This window comes from Stegodyphus dumicola, chromosome 5 (assembly GCF_044657685.1).
Source record: "Stegodyphus dumicola isolate Sdum_Otavi_A_Nest chromosome 5, ASM4465768v1".
Lineage (NCBI taxonomy): Eukaryota > Metazoa > Arthropoda > Arachnida > Araneae > Eresidae > Stegodyphus > Stegodyphus dumicola.
Genome location: NC_140772.1, coordinates 221,716,760 through 221,734,008, shown reverse-complemented (window position 1 = coordinate 221,734,008; position 17,249 = coordinate 221,716,760). Strand labels below are relative to the sequence as shown.

Below are 17,249 nucleotides of genomic sequence, written 5' to 3'. Positions count from 1 at the left end.
TCTAGAAACCTGTTTTATTTAGCATTAAGCTTTCAAGCTCACGAAAATGTGAAACTCAGTGTTGACAAAAAAATTAATACTTGTGTATTCCCTACTTAATTTTAGAAATAAAAATCCAAAACATTTATTAAATGGAAGCCAATTTGATTACAATTACAATTTGTAAAAAAAAAAAAAAAAAAAAGAACACATGAATTTATGAAGGAAATCAGATTGCAATTATCTGGAATGGAAAGAAATTATCGCAAATTATTTACAAGCAAACCTTTCTAATTTTAACCAAAAGGTATTCATATAACCGAGGACAGATTTGCATTTTCATTTAATAGTTATATGTTTCTAATTGCTAAATACTCTTCAATGGGTAGGTCCAAGTTAGGAAGAAATTATAAGGTATTTTCTTCTCCTCTTTTAAGTGCATCTTTGTGATGTAATTGGAAGCACGTTCGACCCGTAATCGGTAGGTCTTGATTAGAAGCCCGGCGAGGACACTGTACACTGCACGAAAAAAAAAAACTCAAATGTTTCAGATTTTGAAAAATCTCAAATATTTCAGATTTTAAATTACGTCAAAAGGGGCGTTTTTTTAACGTTTTGTGTGTTACCTTTATGTATTAAATATCATGTTCTTTGCATTTAAAGCATAAAATTTAGTTAATAGTAATGTCGCAAAATAATTTTAAAATGAGCATTTTTTTAGAATTTCCGGTTCGACGCGTTGGAGATAAGGTTCCCCCCCATAGAGTGTTGCCGTTGTTCGCTTTTAAATCGGTGAATTTGTTACTCAAAAATTCTTTAAAGTTTTACAAAATATGAAATCGATAACAAAACAAATTCCAAAATTTCAAATTTGGGATTTCAGATGCCCATATTCGCAGTAGTATTACGTCATCAAAATTTGGATGAGTCTAGATACCGTTGTTTTATCACAATGCGAGAAATATAAATACATACATTTATGCAGATTTTTCATTACTTAATTTCTTCAAATATAATGCAGGACTCTAACATTTTGTGGCAACAGTTTGAAAAGTGAAACGACATTTATAGGAGTCCAACGTAAAATGCCAATTAAGTAATAGTCCTTCGGGACTCAAATCCCTTTAGACTTAAAAAAAAAAAAAAAAAAAAAAAAAAAAAAAGTTGACTTCTATATCTCCCGTTCTCCTGAGCCGCTTGAAAAAATTCAATTTGCGTTTTTCATGTTTCGAAAGCGCGATTTAAGATATGTATTAAATTTATATATAGCATTGTTCTAACATAGGTATTTTGACACGAAATCGGAATTTTTCTGAATGACATGCCCTATTTTTTTCATCTTTCAAAATTCTAAATTTTGTAAAACTCGCAGTTAATCGCAGTAGTTTTTAAAAGATTAACTCTCAAAATTTTAGCTCCTCAATGTTAATTGAATTTGATATATATTCATTAATATCTCTTTTTTTTTATTAGGCTTGCTTGATTCTTTCTTCCAGAATTCGATATTTAGGCTTAATCCAAATATATTTCGCACATTCTTTGTAATTTATTTTTAAAATTTGTATTTTTAAATACTTTTTATCAATTTTTCGAAAAAAAAAACTTTTGTAGTATAAGCTATAAAATTTGTAACATCGTCTTAAAGTAGATGTATTTCTAGGCACGCCTGCAACCTGCAGAAAATTAGAGTTTTTAATCAATATTTTCTAAGATATATATGAATTTACATATTGGCGCGTTTTGAAATTTGGCATCTTTTTTTTGAGCGATAATAACGACAAATGGGGTTTATGGATATTGTTAAAGTTACATGAAAGTAGGAACAATGTAACCTCTTTTTCCGCTCATGCACAATATAAAAAGAAAAAGAAAATATGTTGGCATATATTAACAAAGTTCTCCAAGTGAATTATTCTTGACGCAAACTGAAACAAATGCGCCAAGATAAATTTTTGAATGTCTCCGCACATTTCGCAGTAAATTTTACAAAATTTAACATTAGGCATAATTTGAGTCGGAGAGTAGGAATTTGGAAAAAAATTGGCATTTTCAGAAAACGTCTGATTATATTAGAGTAATGCTATATACAAAAAAAAAACGTAATTGGAATTTTGTCAGTCGGAAATGACCTTTGGCATGCAACCAGGTGTAAATTTAATTACGAATGTATAAGGATTAAGGCAAATAATATGGAAACAGAGACTGTCTAAGATAACGAATTGGAAAGCGAAGAGCTTGGAAGTAAAATTATCTCACACTTAGCTAAATTATTTAAAATTACAAGTCCGTTAACTGTTAAATTTGAATTTCGAAGCAAAAATGAAAAACAAAATATGATATATTCATGCAACATAAAAAACAAACCCAGAGCTATTTTTTATTAAAATAAAACAATGCTTTGAATTTTTATACCGTGAATCTTTTTTTATGAAACTGTTATCATCTCTAATGTATATTTTAAAGAACAGCAATATTTTATGCAAACGCAGAGATAAAGCCTCTAATGACATTCGTGTCGCAAAGCAGAGAAAAAAAAAACCTCCCCCGAAATTCATGTTCTTACGCTATAAATAATAACAATCACCTCTATCATGAATCTGACCCTGGGGAAGTCTCATTTCCCATATTTATAAAAGTTTACATTGTAATTTTTTTTTCCACCCAGTCTTCCGCCTCGGAACAATTTCTTTCTTGTATTTTGCCGCTCTTCCGAATGGAAAGCGATTTTCTGCTAATGCTCATGCAAATGTTTTGTTCTAATGGGCAGGATATTCTAATGAGTTTGGGAGATATTAATATCTCCAACCCGTATAATAATACAAGAACGCCCTTCGTATATATATCATTATCTAAAAAATATTAAATAGGAAAAGAAATGACATGATAGGGGAAGGCTTTCAAAACTGCGCTTTGTTGTCGCTTAGTAGTAGAGCAATTTAATTGAATGATTTTTAATATTGCCGAGGAAATTTGTTGCGAGATTCGGTGAGACATTTTCTACATTTACAAGGACAGAATTTGATTACAGTATTAGTTTCAAATGATCATTTGCATAATGAGAAATACGCTTATAAAAATAAAACATATTAATACAAGATTTAAACTTCGATATAGTAAACAAATTAGCAGGTGATGAATTTGAGAATCTATACTATTAAAATCTGTTCGCGTTTTTCTGTTTATGACACCGTCTTCTCCATAACGGACTGGGAGTTGAGTTTCCAGAGAGTTGCCACCGGATTCTAAAAATTCGTGGGAAGCAATTTCGACTATTCTAGAGTAGATGGAATTTAAAAGAATTAAATTTGTTTTTTAAATTCCAAAAAATATTTAATTAGCTATGCGCTGAAAATCATAGTTAAAACATAAATTAACGGTTAATTTAAAATAGTTTTCAGTAAGAAGCTAGAAATGAAACATATATCTTTATTACAATATGGAAAAAAGATATGCAATTATAATAATAATTCTGAAACAAATTGGAAGATTTTTAAGTATAAAAATAAACTATTATTAGTCCAAAGGTGTAATTTGCACAGGAGAATTCATAATTTTGTTTTGGCATTTTGCGCGGATTTACGATAAGCGTTGTTCAAATAGTTGCCACCGAATATTATCGCTTTGTATTATATTTAAAGAAATTAAATAATGAAGAGTCTGCATGAATATATGTAAGTTTCTCGCATTGCGATTGCGTACCTAGAGCCATCAAATTTTGAATAACGTAATATTCCATAGAATTTGTACATGTAGAAGCCCTTATTTCAATTTGAAATTTGTTTTATTATCGATTTCATATTTTGTAACACTTCATCGAATTTTTGATTAACAAACTAAACAATTTCAAAGCGAGCAATGGCAACACTGTATGGAAAAAAAGAAACATTTTTATTTCCAGAGCGCGAGACTCTGTATCGGAAATTCTAAAGATATGCTTATTTAAAAATTATTTTGCAATATTACTGTTGAACTGAATTTTATGGCTTGCAGTACGTAGAACATGTTATTTAGTAAATAAAGGTCAGACACAAAACGTTAAATAAACGCCCCTTTCGACGTAATTCAAAATCTGAAACTTTGGCATTTTTTTTTATTTCTTACTTTAAATAATTATTTGTGTTTTGTCCTAGTTGTTCACCAATAAGGAATTATAATAAAAAATAACGCCTTTTTATTGTTATAGCTAAAATTCTTTCTTATTGTTGCATTGTAATTATATGTATTGAGCGACAGATCGAGGGTGTTGTATTTATATATATGTAGAATCCATGTGGGTGGTAGAATTTAAATCTATGGGGCTTCTTGATTTAGAAAGACATTTTAATTTTAATATACCAGAACACAAACCAAATATACATACGGCACACAAAATACAAATATACAAAATACTAATAGAAAATTGCTTATGTCTTATATCCGGCTTTGAATTTTAATTCTTGTTACCAACTCTGAAAGGTATTCCTAATAACTCTAAATCGGATCAAACTATAAATTAATCTAATTTATTATTCAGCCGATTATTTATTTTTTTCCCTTTTTTACAAATATATATATATATATATATATGTATAAGAAAGTATATCTATTTCTGTATAATAAAAACGTGAAAAAAGGTTAGTTAATAAATATGAAATTCGCATTCTATTGAAACAGCAAAGTAGGAAAAAAACCCGAAGAAAGCAGTGTACATAACCACTGTAAGAAGCTGAGAAAAGTGATATATAAAAGTAAAGTGTCTTAAAAGATCTTAAAAGTCTTAATCTTAAAAATATTACCCGTAAGCTACAATTTAATGAATTTTAAAAAGCATAATATTTTTCCTTTTCCACTTGAGAAAATAAAGTTACTACTCTCGTTAAGAATTAAAATGTTCTTCTACACATTCTAAATTATACTTCCACGCTAAAATCTTTATTGAATTATATATATATACATGAAAATATTTAATAAATATACATGCATATATTTAATAAACGGGAAGTTTGCCTTTTTCTGCGGAAGTATGACATTAATAGTATACATAACATACAGTAATAATACATATGACATTAAATAACATACATCAAATTTTCTTCTTCAGCTCTAGAGACTATCAAATTGGTCTAAAGACCAATTTCACTAAAATCCTTAATATCAAATTGATAAAGAGCAGGAAAAATTCATTACCTTAATGAAAGCCATTAGCCTCTATTTGTCTGATCTTCAACTAAGTCGTGAATATTTACTCATTTTCCATGAACGTTGGATAATTGTGGACTTATCTCAGAGTACAAGATGTATGAAGGGGAGGGGGTTATTTTTCTTCAGGGTGGGTCGAAGTTGACGTCATCTGCCACAAACAGAGGGTCGCCTGCATTCTGGATTGCTCCTGACTGTGACAGGACGTAACCATGCTTCGTTGGGTCGTATTACTGTGATGTCTTTTCCAGACGGAGTAGCTTGAAACAAAAGCTCTTAAAGCACAACCGCATGAAGGGGTGACTGTCTTTATGGTTGATGAGACTATAAATGGGGAAGATTAAGAGCAAATTGCGGCTACGGTTACGTTGACGATGGGTTTACACTTTTTAAACGGGCGATTTTAGAATTAAGTTAATGAGTAAAGCCTAAGTTAATATTACCTTGAAATTGCTTATAATACTTAACAGATCACGAATTATTGTTTATAGCAGTGGTGTCTGAGCACAAAAGTGGTTTGCATCTTTATATATATCAATAAGTTAATTCTCTAGGGATGGAATGTCCATGAATTTTTATAGATAGAAATTACTGTGAAGGAGATTTAAAAGTGAGAAATTCTTTCAAGAGTTAATAACCTTTGCTGTTCTCTCTTGGCTGTGTTGGTGTTGGCAACAGACTTTTCGATGGGAGTTTAAATAAGCGTTATCGCTTATTTGCGGCTCTTTTTCTTTGAAAGGAAAAAAAGAAAACATAACGTGTCTAATCAAAAAGTCGACTTGCAAACAAAATAAAGCAAATGAATTATTACTAAAATACAAGCTATTAAAATTTCTACATCATGAAGGTGTCATAAAATAAATGTTATATTTGTATACATGCTCGCATATGCAAATAATTAGTATTCCAGCGTTATGCCAGTTATTCGAGTATGAATAACTTTGTCTACATTGTGCATGAATGGGAAGATTTCATAGCGGGTTTTTCACTTGAAAATCGCTTTGAACGTTCGTTTTTTGTGCGCAGATCAAATGTTCTTCTTATATATATATAATATATATTTTATATATATATATATTATGTGTATATATTATATGTATTTATTTTATGTAATAGATATATATTATATGTATATTATATGTATATATTATATATATATATATATATATATATATAATAATAAAAAAATACTTAAATCTTTTTCAGATTTTACACCACGCCCAAAGGGACATTTTTTTAATCTTTTGCGTGTTACCTTTATTTATTAAATATCATGTTAATGAATTCTGGTACAGAATTAAAACCATATGGTGTGAAATACCCATATATGTCATCCAAGCTCAGGTCGACTCATGCTCAGCTAAATTAAAGCCATTATTTCTGATAGAGGTGGCAGCTCTATGTACTTCTGTATGGTGTGCACCACAACTAATCTTCAAATTTAATCATATTTTCCTCCCATTACGGTAAATGTGCAATAAATAATTTTACCATTTGGTAGAATTTTTTAATTGTTGGAATTTAACTTGTATTTCAAACGAAGTCTCAATTTGAAAGTAACATATGCCTAGTTTAGGCGAGGCATAGGAACCATATAAAAGAAAATGAATGAAACCTAGTCTGAAACTTCAATACGTAGCAATAAAAATACATTGTTTGAAAGACATTAAAATATTATGCAGTAAATAGGGACCTAACAAAAGAGTCCAACATAGAAAATAACTCGAAACGTCATGATATAGCTAAAAGTTGGGTTTCCAAACAACGCAAAAATTTATTTACACACGGGAACATATTCAAATATTTTTTTGCTTATACATTAAATATCATATTACGAAAATTCCAAGGAAACAAATATTTTTCATAGGGCAGAAGGCGGAATTATCTTTCGGAGAACTGGTTCAAAATCACTCATATTACTTAAAATGGTACCTTGCATTCATTCAGAATTGATATATTTGGTGTATAAATATAGTCGATGATCATTTTTGCGACGATTATTGTTTAATACTTAAATCTTTTTCAGATTTTACACTACGCCCAAAGGGACATTTTTTAACCTTTTGCGTGTTACCTTTATTTATTAAATATCATGTTAATGAATTCTGGTACAGAATTAAAACCACATGGTGTGAAATACCCATATATGTCATCCAAGCTCAGGTCGACTCATGCATAGCCAAATTAAAGCCATTATTTTAAAATTAAAGCCAAATTAAAGCATTGTTTTGTTCGCACTTTACAATTGTTTTGTTCGCACTCATACAATTCAACAGAAAAAATTAAAAAAAAAAAATTAAAGGCAGCATATCAGCGTAAGTTTAGAATTACCGTGTAGAATAGTAATATTTGCTAGAAATTTCATTTTCGTGATTAAGCTAAGATTTACAGCCTAGCTTACGATCATGAATCAGAATTATTACATTAGAAAATTTGATATCGCTTGATTGCAAAATTCATATAACAAATTAATCCATACCTTGATATATAACTCCTTTCGTTCCTATCCAGAAAATACGAAGTTTCTTAGATGTGCGCAGCTTGCCCTGGAAACAAAGATAATTATTCATTAAAAACTGTATAGTTCGAATTTATATTATTTTTCTGCATTGTACAAAATAAAATCTGAAACAAAGTAATTTATATTTTAAAGGTACAAAATTATCTTTTCAAAAGAGTAAAGGGGGTGTTTATAAATATTTAGAATGATTTCGGGACCGATTAATTCATGTTTGATTCAGTTTAGCGATTAATTGATTTTTGGATTTCCTTTGTACTGGCCGAATTAGTGACCTTGATGCCAAATTTCAAGTATTTAAGCAATTTAGCAGTGGTTTAGATTTTTGATCAGTCAGTCAGAGAGTGATAAAAATGACACCTTTCAGACCTTAATAATTCTATAACTGTAAAAGTTAGATTAATGAAATTTGGGATTCCAGGTGTTCAAGGGTAGCTCTACTAGACATACAAAATTACAAGTTTGTAGCGTTTTTTCTTTTCTGAACACCCAAGTTGGTCTAGAAAGTGTCTTAATTCACTATTCTACTAGAATTTCAAATATAAACAAATGTTGACTTCATGAGGCTTAGTAGCACTTGAACAGCTTTTAGATTGTTGATAATTCTACAATTATTGCATGTAAATTAACTAAAGGAATATAAACCTTAACCGAAACAAAAAAACAGCATAATTCAATAACTTTTTCGACGAAAAAACGCATAATTTAGGAGCATATAAGAATCAAAAACACTGAGCGTGCTGAGCCAGGTAACAGAGGGAGTATATATATGCAAGGTGTTATCACAAATGTTGCGACAAACTTCTAGGGGAGGTAGGGCACATCCTAAGCATTAAGATTTGCATAGGAATCTATACCCGTAAATGTCAGGGGTACGTGGTAGCAGAGGTAGAAGATGGGAAAAGAAGCAAGAATTATTAATTTGAAACATTTATTGGACATGAATGCAAATGGTGTACGACAGCTTGAATGTTACAACAGATGCTCGAAGTTTGCATCATCAGACACCAAACATTCCTGAAACCGAAAAACCTTTTGAATGCCGCAAATTATTTGATCTTTCTGGAGTAGGTTCTTTCCGATTTACTTGACGATGTTCCACCAAATGTGAGGCGCAACATGTGATTCCAACATGATGGGACCCCTGCTCATTTTGGACTGGATCTCGTAGCCATTTGAACAAATCATTCCCGCATAGATTGATTGGGCGTGGTGAACCAAACCTTGATTTCATTTTGTAGGAAGCCATCAAAAGTGTCGTGTATCACGATCCTGTTGTGTCTGAAATGAATCTCGTGGCAAGATATGCCTGAGCAGTTGCTACGATAAAAAAAACTCCCGGTGCGTTTAAACATGTCCGGCAAGAAATTGTCCGTCGGTGTCAGGCACGTTTGGCGTCTGATGGTGCAAACGTCGAGCATCTGTTGTAGCATTCAAGCTGTCGTACACCATTTGTATTCATGTCCAATAAATGTTTAAAATTAATCACTCTTGCTTCTTTTTTCATCTACTATCTGTGCTACCACTTATCCCTGACATTTCTGGGCTTCGGTTTCTATGAAATTCTTAATCTTATGATGCTCTACCTTCCCTAGACGTTTATCGCAACATTTACGATATACCTATATATATGTCATAATAAAAGCACAAGGAAAAGACGGAACACTGTAGATGCGTGATTAGATCCATATTGAAGAAGAATTTTGATTGCGTAGTATGCTAGTAATGCTAACTTGGTAATATCTAAAGAACTTGGCAGTCGAAGCAGTTTTAATTCCACTTTTATTTTCAATTGATATTTGTGGCCACAATCACTTGGCACTCTAGTCGTGCCTTTCCACAGAAGATTTACATTTTTGATATTGTTGAGATAGAAAGCAAGCCAGCGAAATTACATCTTAGCAGAGTAGAGAGCAAAAGCTGAAGTGCGTAGTTATGAAAGATGGAAGCACGCGAAGAGAAAAGTTTTGGTTTACAATTCGGTGATTGGTCGTCAAGAGGCATCTGGTATTAACGGTTACGTAAGATCGCATGATTAATTTGAATGACGCAATGCAGATAAGTTATTACGATTTTAGAATAGAGAGGAAGAATTAATGTTTATAGTTTAATCTATAATTTTGATTCATATATTTTTATCTTACATATATATATATATATATATATATTTGATAACATCTGTAACATTTGATAGCTTCCTACAAAAAGAAATCAAGGTTTGGTTCACCACGCCCAATCCATCGATGCGGGAATGATTTGTTCAAATGGCTACAACATCCAGTCCAAAATGAGCAGGGGTCCCATCATGTTGGAATCACATGTTGCGCCTCACATTTGGTAGAACATCGTCAAGTAAATCGGAAAGAACCTACTCCAGAAAGATCAAACAATTTGCGGCATTCAAAAGGTTTTTCGGTTTTAGGAATGTTTGGTGTCTGATGATGCAAACTTCGAGCATCTGTTGTAACATTCAAGCTGTCGTACACCATTTGCATTCATGTCCAATAAATGTTTCAAATTAATAACTCTTGCTTCTTTTCCTATCTTCTACCTCTGCTACCACGTACCCCTGACATTTACGGGTATAGATTCCTATGCAAATCTTAATGCTTAGGATGTGCCCTACCTCCCCTAGAAGTTTGTCGCAACATTTGTGATAACACCCTGCATATATATATATATATATATATATATATATATATATATGTTACGGTGAAACAACGAAATCTGGAGAATGTCGACTTTCACCGGTGAATGTCAACATTCACATAGTCGCTTGGTGCATGTCCAAAATATTTTCCAAATATTCTTATTTCTGATTCACACCAGTAAATGTCGACATTCATCATGTACTAATGGTGAAAGTTGAACATATAAGAATATTATATTTTCTTCTACGTAATTCGGTCTCGAAAAAACGCACTTGAGACTTAAAATAAGAACTTAAGAATATAAGAGCTTAAAACGCACAGCACATTCAAAATGAGAAAGGAAAATAATAGAAGTTAAAAACTTACTAAATTACGTGATTCGAACCTCATTTATTGCAACAACTTAAACTATTATAACACTTTGAATTGCACAAGAAGCCCTTGCTTTTATAACTGAATTTATTTGTGGAACACTTCTTTTTGCAATGACAGCGTGTACATATACTTCTCTCTTTTCGACCTACACCAGAGCATATCTGTGATTGTCGACATGCCCCAGTGAGGGTCCGAATGTACAAGAATGTAATGCAATATTCGATCTTTCATCGACGTATTTGGTGAATGTTGACATTCTCCGGTGAAAGTCGACATTCTCCAATTTCGGTCTTTGACGGTAACATATATATATGTATATATGTATGTATGTATGTATCAAAATTAACATTCTAAATTTGATACTTTGGCCCTAAATTTATTTGTTTTCCCAAATTCGAGATCTTTAACGCTGCTTGAAAAGGGCAACTAAAACTAAAACTAACCAAACATAGATTAGCTGTACTTGTAACTCAAAATTGGTAAAAATATCGCTGTCGATTAATTACGTCATGATTCTGCTAGCTTCTACCTTGCTAATATCTCCCCGCTTTGCTTCTCTAAAATGCCTGTGTGTTAATTAAAAAAAAACAATGTGTATAAGAAATTATCTTAATTGTATAATTAAAAAGCATGTTGCTTATAAGGAATTCTACTGTGCCTGGACATCTGGATATAAAGATGATAATTATCTGAAGTTATTTTGGTATCAACTTCTTCCTCTCGCTCTACAATTCAGGCATCACGACTGTGCTTCGAAATTATCACGTTTTTCAAAAGGAATATGCGTATTACAAAGTGTTATTTTGTCCAAACTATCGATCACTGGGCCTCGGCTCGGCTATTGGCGAAACGAATACATGGTCTAGTTTATAGTAATAGCCACTAGATGTCAGTTGTCTTCTATTTTGCGTGGTAACTGTCACATGTTTAAAATGGCTAACTCCGCAGCTCTTTCTGTGGGGTTTCATTAGACAACGTTTATGTACCACCACTCCCACAGAACCTGGAAGAGGTGAAGAACCGGATTCGTACTGTCATAACATCAGCGACGACGTACATGCTTGCCCGAGTATGGGAGGAATTTGAGTATTGATGTGATATTGTTCGTGTCGCTGATGGACGACATGTTGAACATCTGTAACATCTGTAATCTGAACTTGAGAGTTTCGTACATATGTGTATAAAGTTTCATATTCGTATGTCATACAATTTAATAAATATATGCATTCAAAATACGTATATTCTTTTTGAAACACATAATTGTTTTTCACTAATGGGGGGGGTGGAAGTAGCTGGAAATGGTTCGTGTAAGGTACACATGGCTAGTGTTTCGCTGTTGTCTTTTCCGTCTGTTTCCATGGCTGACACACGGTCGTTTGTCTAAATATTCGTAGTAAAATTCCAAACAGTGTACTGAAAACATGTTAATTTTTGTACAAAGCACGTGACCTAAATCATTAACATATCCTTAATTTATGTGGGAATTCAGTGATGTCCAGAAATATAAATCAAGCTGAATAACAGCTGGGACTAAAATCAAGCATTACTTTCAACGCATGACTTCGCTTACGTAAGCAGTCGCATGCTTGCATACATTCATTATCACTGGAGCAAGCTAAAAAAATGACCATTTCCCGCATTTTGTCTGAAAATGATATTAAAAACATTAATTGCTTATTTTCATGTCACTCTGGGATGTTGCTTAGCAGCAGTTCATTTAGAAAATGCGAACACTTGTACATAACATGCAATTTTTTAAAATAAATTGGGAGACTCTCACGGGTTTCACTAACAGCTTAGACTATTAAATAAATGAAATTAAATACGCCAAAAGGTAATTACGCAGAAAATTAACTATTACGTGTAAAGATCCGATGAAAATTTAAAGACACCAATGTTTCGTTAACAGCGAAGAGAAAAAGCAAACAAATTCCGTTATAATTTAACGCTTGAATTCAGTTTTCAATTCCGCGAAGAAATAAATCTTTTCTTTAGTCAGAGAGGAGCATTAACGCTTTTAATTGCAGTAAATAATTTATTTTCCTGAACTTAATTAATTGTTCTGCTTTCCGAGAAACAGCTAATTGCTTTAGATTGCTGCATTACCTGAATGGTAAGCTATTAACAGTTAGATGATTTATTAGATTTAAATGCTTAGGAACGAGAAAAGCTTTATTGCACTAATAACGTACTAATATCAACATGTTATTTCAAATGAAGGATTCCCCAAACTCACCACTTTTAAAGGAATAGTTTTCTTTGGCGAGCCCCTCACAATTTTCTCTGCAGTAAACTGTAAAAATCTGATGTGACACCACATAACTTCCTTGTACGTCCTACTAAATTACACAAATTTTTTGTTGTATTTCATTTAAACTCATTTCCTCGAATTTCATTAAAGATGTATATCTCATTCCATTAATTTAGATCTCACATCGCGGCAAGGTGAAAATACATAAATAACTTCAAAACATCTTTATTAAAAATTGTAAAACACAGGAAAACATATAACACCAAGTACAGTCAAAACAGTTAAAGAAATAATTTTTACAATTAAGCTTATAGTTCCTACGCGAAAACAACCAATTCGGCCACCGGATAGAACTGGGTATCTTACGCTTTCCAAGCGGCGACACGCTCTTGCAATGAACAAAGCTTGCTGCTATCTTTTCATTCTTCTGTTTCGTTCATTGGCAACGCATGCAAAGACGTATGGATGATAAATGGTCCTTCTAAAATATGTTTTCGTTCTTTGTTCGACAGTATCTGAGACATGACTGTGGTTTCGGATTTTACATGTCAGAACACTATCTTACATGTAAACAATACACCTTCTGTGAAATTTAAAAAATATAATTCGTGTGTTGTTTGATAGAGTTTAAAAACTTTCGGAGGCTTATTTATTGGAATACAACTAATTTTGAAGTTTGGCAAAATAAATTTGCTTATTTCTTGATATCGGCTTATGTGTTGCCTGAAATAAGCCAGGATATCCACAAAGCCAATACAGATGAAAGGCAATGTTTAAAATAGAAGAAATCTTTAGTGGTGTCCATAAAGTTTCTACCTGATTAAATTATTAGACTTTTACCTGTGCAGGTTCTTAAAACTCTTGAATGACTCTGAGAAAGTCACAGATGCGCAGCTATTAATAAGTGAACTCTTCAGGCTTATTGCAATATTTATTTTTATTGCCAATTAGTACATATTACTAGCAATGACTGCAACTGTTTGGTCTAAGCAAGAGGGATTCTTTTGAACAGTTCCAAAAAAATCTGCTCTAATGTTAGATTTACGGAGATGTTGCACATTTTGCATTTTATACAAGGTAAGTAATGTGGCGAATACATTGTAGCTGACATTTGTCCTTATGAAAGTAATTTCCTGCGAGTATTATTGCAAGGATCCTAAGTTTTACTAACGTTTATTTTATTTTAAAACTGTGCTATCACTTCTTATTTTCTACTTCCGGCCAGAATTAAATGCTTTAACTTGTTTATGCAAATTGTCTTGCTAACGCCCAAGTACTTAAGTTGTGGCTTTTTGCAAAGCGAGAGAGAGAAGGAGTTTTAGGAAGCAAGCCGCTTGCCACTGCAGTTTTCCGAGTTTTCACTCGGTTGTCTTTAAGGCCAGATGTTTAGCCCTCTTGATATTTGCAAACGTATTGTAGTTTCAGCAGCTCGGCGTACTACATACGTACCTTTCTTTAAATAAAGGCCAGTCTTAGTAATAGGCATTTGTATACTAATCCAAAGTTAGCTTTTAGTTAGTAGTTTTATATTCGTATGTTATGTAGAGAAATTACCGGATAGCGTTATAAAAATTAGGTGAATGATTTTATGATTTATGGAAATTTAAATTTTATTTTGATTCTGAATTATTTAATTTAAGGCTTTAATTTTGGGGAGAAACAGATGCTTCTGGAAAACAGATGCTTAGTTTAAAAGAGTATTATTTATTTTCCTCTATTTGTAAATCTTGTACAAACTTTTATTCATTGTGAAAGAAGCAGGGAAAGGGAGGCAATTTTCGCCAAGTCATGATTTCGCGCGCTTTAGAATGTTCGAGAAAGAATTTTCATTGTTAGTTGACCTTAAGAGAGGAAAGTACGTGACGGAAAGGTCAAAGGTTGCTACTTGTCTTTCAATGTAAGTCATTCAGGTTTTGGCGATTGAGGGTCCGGTTGTTGGCTAAGTGAAGAAGGGCGCGCATGCGCGATCACCCTTATTTCCGCATTCTGGGGTTGAAAACGAAGATTTTGCCATAATTAAGGGGGCGATAAGTGAAGCCATAGTGGGAGCCCGTTTGGTGAAGGACAAGAAGGAAATTTGAGTTGGACACACTTACTTTTGGCTGACTCTCGGACTGACTCGCTGATTTTTGGGCTTGCTGGACAAAATGTAAGTGACTCCGAGAGGTGTTTTCCGGCGGGGAGCGGCAAATATGCTCCCCGGCCGCGTTTTGGTTAAGAGGCGAGACTCTCTTACACACTTACTCTGGACTCGCTTAGGCACTCACTGCTTGGATTCGCTGACTTTCGGGCTTGACGGACTTGTTGACGGAGACTGAGAAAAAACTTGTGGGTGTTGCGAAGGAGAAAGGAAAAGATTTAGTCGGCATCGAGCAGTGCTTCCGGCGGGGAGCGGCAATTATGCTCCCCGGCCGCGGGTTTTCTCAAAAATGCGAAGAAAAAAAAAACTGTTGAGCGAATAACAAAAAAATTAACAGAGACTTGGGTCTCTATCTGTATCGGCAAAAGTCAGGACGATGTCCTCTGAACTCCGACTTGAAAACAGAAGGAATTATGTCACCTTAGACAACTGGAAGCCTGCGTTAGCCGTTCTCTAAAATGCCTAGCTTAATTGTCTACGTTTTCCTTGGTGGAGCTGAGAGTCTAGGCAGACAGCCGTGTGGTGTAAGCTGTTCTCTTGCTTCCAGTGGGAATAATTTTCTTCTATGGAAACCAGTAGCAGGCGTAAGATTTGACGGTATAGCTGATGTAATTTATTGTCGTGCCGTTCGAGTTTCTGGCTTGCGGATTTGCCAAGTGACGTAAGGATAGAGCTAAGATATGAGCTCTCCTCCACTTCAAGATGTCCACTTAACAGATAAGTTATATATTTTTTTTTTGTGTGTTTATTCGGTCCTCTCACGAAACTTCTTCATCATAACATTGGTGCCGTGACCTCTGCTTAGTGAAGGATCGAATCAGTAACTGATTTTATGAATTTATTTATTTCGTATAACTTACTGTTTTAAGAAGGTGTTAAATTTTAGGTGCTAGGATTAATTAGAGTTTTTTGATTTGTGTTTGCTTATTTGTTAATACGAGAGTGATAAAGTTTGAAAATGTGTGTGAATTTCAGGAATTTTGTACTTTAACGTTAGGCACACAGAATTGAACTTTAAAGTTAGGAAAAATATATATTTTTAATGTAGGAGAATAGATACTGTATATTTTTACTGTAGAAAATCCTTGAGTGTTTTCTGGATGTATACTTTTGATTTCTGATTTCTGATACAAGATGGGAAATGAATTATTTCACGATAATCCTATGCTATTTGTGTATCCTTGTATAAAGTTTCGAGTGCTTCTCTTTAAAAACTGGACTCATTTTTTGAGCACTTCTAAGAGAAAGAGATTAAAGACTCTAATTATTTTACTGAATGAGACAAGCCATAGCTATGCGTAGCTAGAAAAATTTTTTTTTTGTGTGTGTGTTTTTGCTAATTATTTAACCTAGAATCTTGTGAAATGTGTAATTGTGAGGGGTAACGTTAGAGAAATTTTGATTTTTTTGACTTAATTGAATAATATTTTGTGAAATGTATGTAATGTTTTCATGATTCTCTAGCGTAGTATATTATTGCTTTTTGATTTACAATGTTTTATTATGATTCCAGTATATTGTGTAAGGTGTTAGAAAATTTAATAAGTTCTTAAGGCATAATGATACAAATGAATGAGTTAGAAAAATTCAAGATTGTTTTTCAATTGCAAAATTCTGTTTTAAAATTAACACGGGTTAGATTTGAATTTTTGCCTGAGATCAGCAATAGTGATGTTTGCATATTTAAATTTTTTTTTGGATTGAATTCTTCAGCTTGAGTGAAGTTCTAATTAGTTAATGAGTCAGAGTAATTGAGATTAGTTATCTTCTGAGTTTAAGTTTGTGAAGAGTTGTCATGTGAGAATTGTTTAAACAGTAGAAATAGAGTTAGTCTGGTGAATTGTAGAAAGTGAATTTTAATGAGAATTTTGGTGACAACGGGAATTTGGTTTGTGAAAATGTTTGAAATAAGTTTGAGAAGATTAGTTACTTATGCTCTGTACTCATGTGTGGGAATTTTCTGTTGATTACAAGTAGTTTGTCTTGAATTTGCTAGTGAATCGTAATAGATTTGATCTGAGTTATTGAATTTTCTTTCTTGGTTGGACTTGTTGCTGAATTTGGGGTTAATTCTTGTTTTGGCTTAAGTTTTGTATTTGAATTGGTAGTATCAAGATAGTTGTATCAGGTTTTTGTTTTGTTTTGGTGGTTTCTGCC

General features: G+C 32.8%; 1 protein-coding gene across 10 annotated transcripts in view; it reads right to left on the bottom strand.

Moving 5' to 3' along the window:
- Positions 1-17,249, bottom strand: part of LOC118181547 (uncharacterized) — a 422,387-nt gene that overhangs the window by 194,755 nt on the left and 210,383 nt on the right. For 8 of the 10 annotated variants that reach the window (XM_085817685.1, XM_085817689.1, XM_085817683.1 and 5 more), the window contains one exon: positions 7,637-7,703. The exons of the other annotated variants lie outside the window; for them this stretch is intronic. The gene's annotated coding sequence lies outside the window, so the exon portion shown is untranslated. The remainder of the gene's footprint in view (positions 1-7,636; positions 7,704-17,249) is intronic. 10 annotated transcript variants of the gene reach the window in all.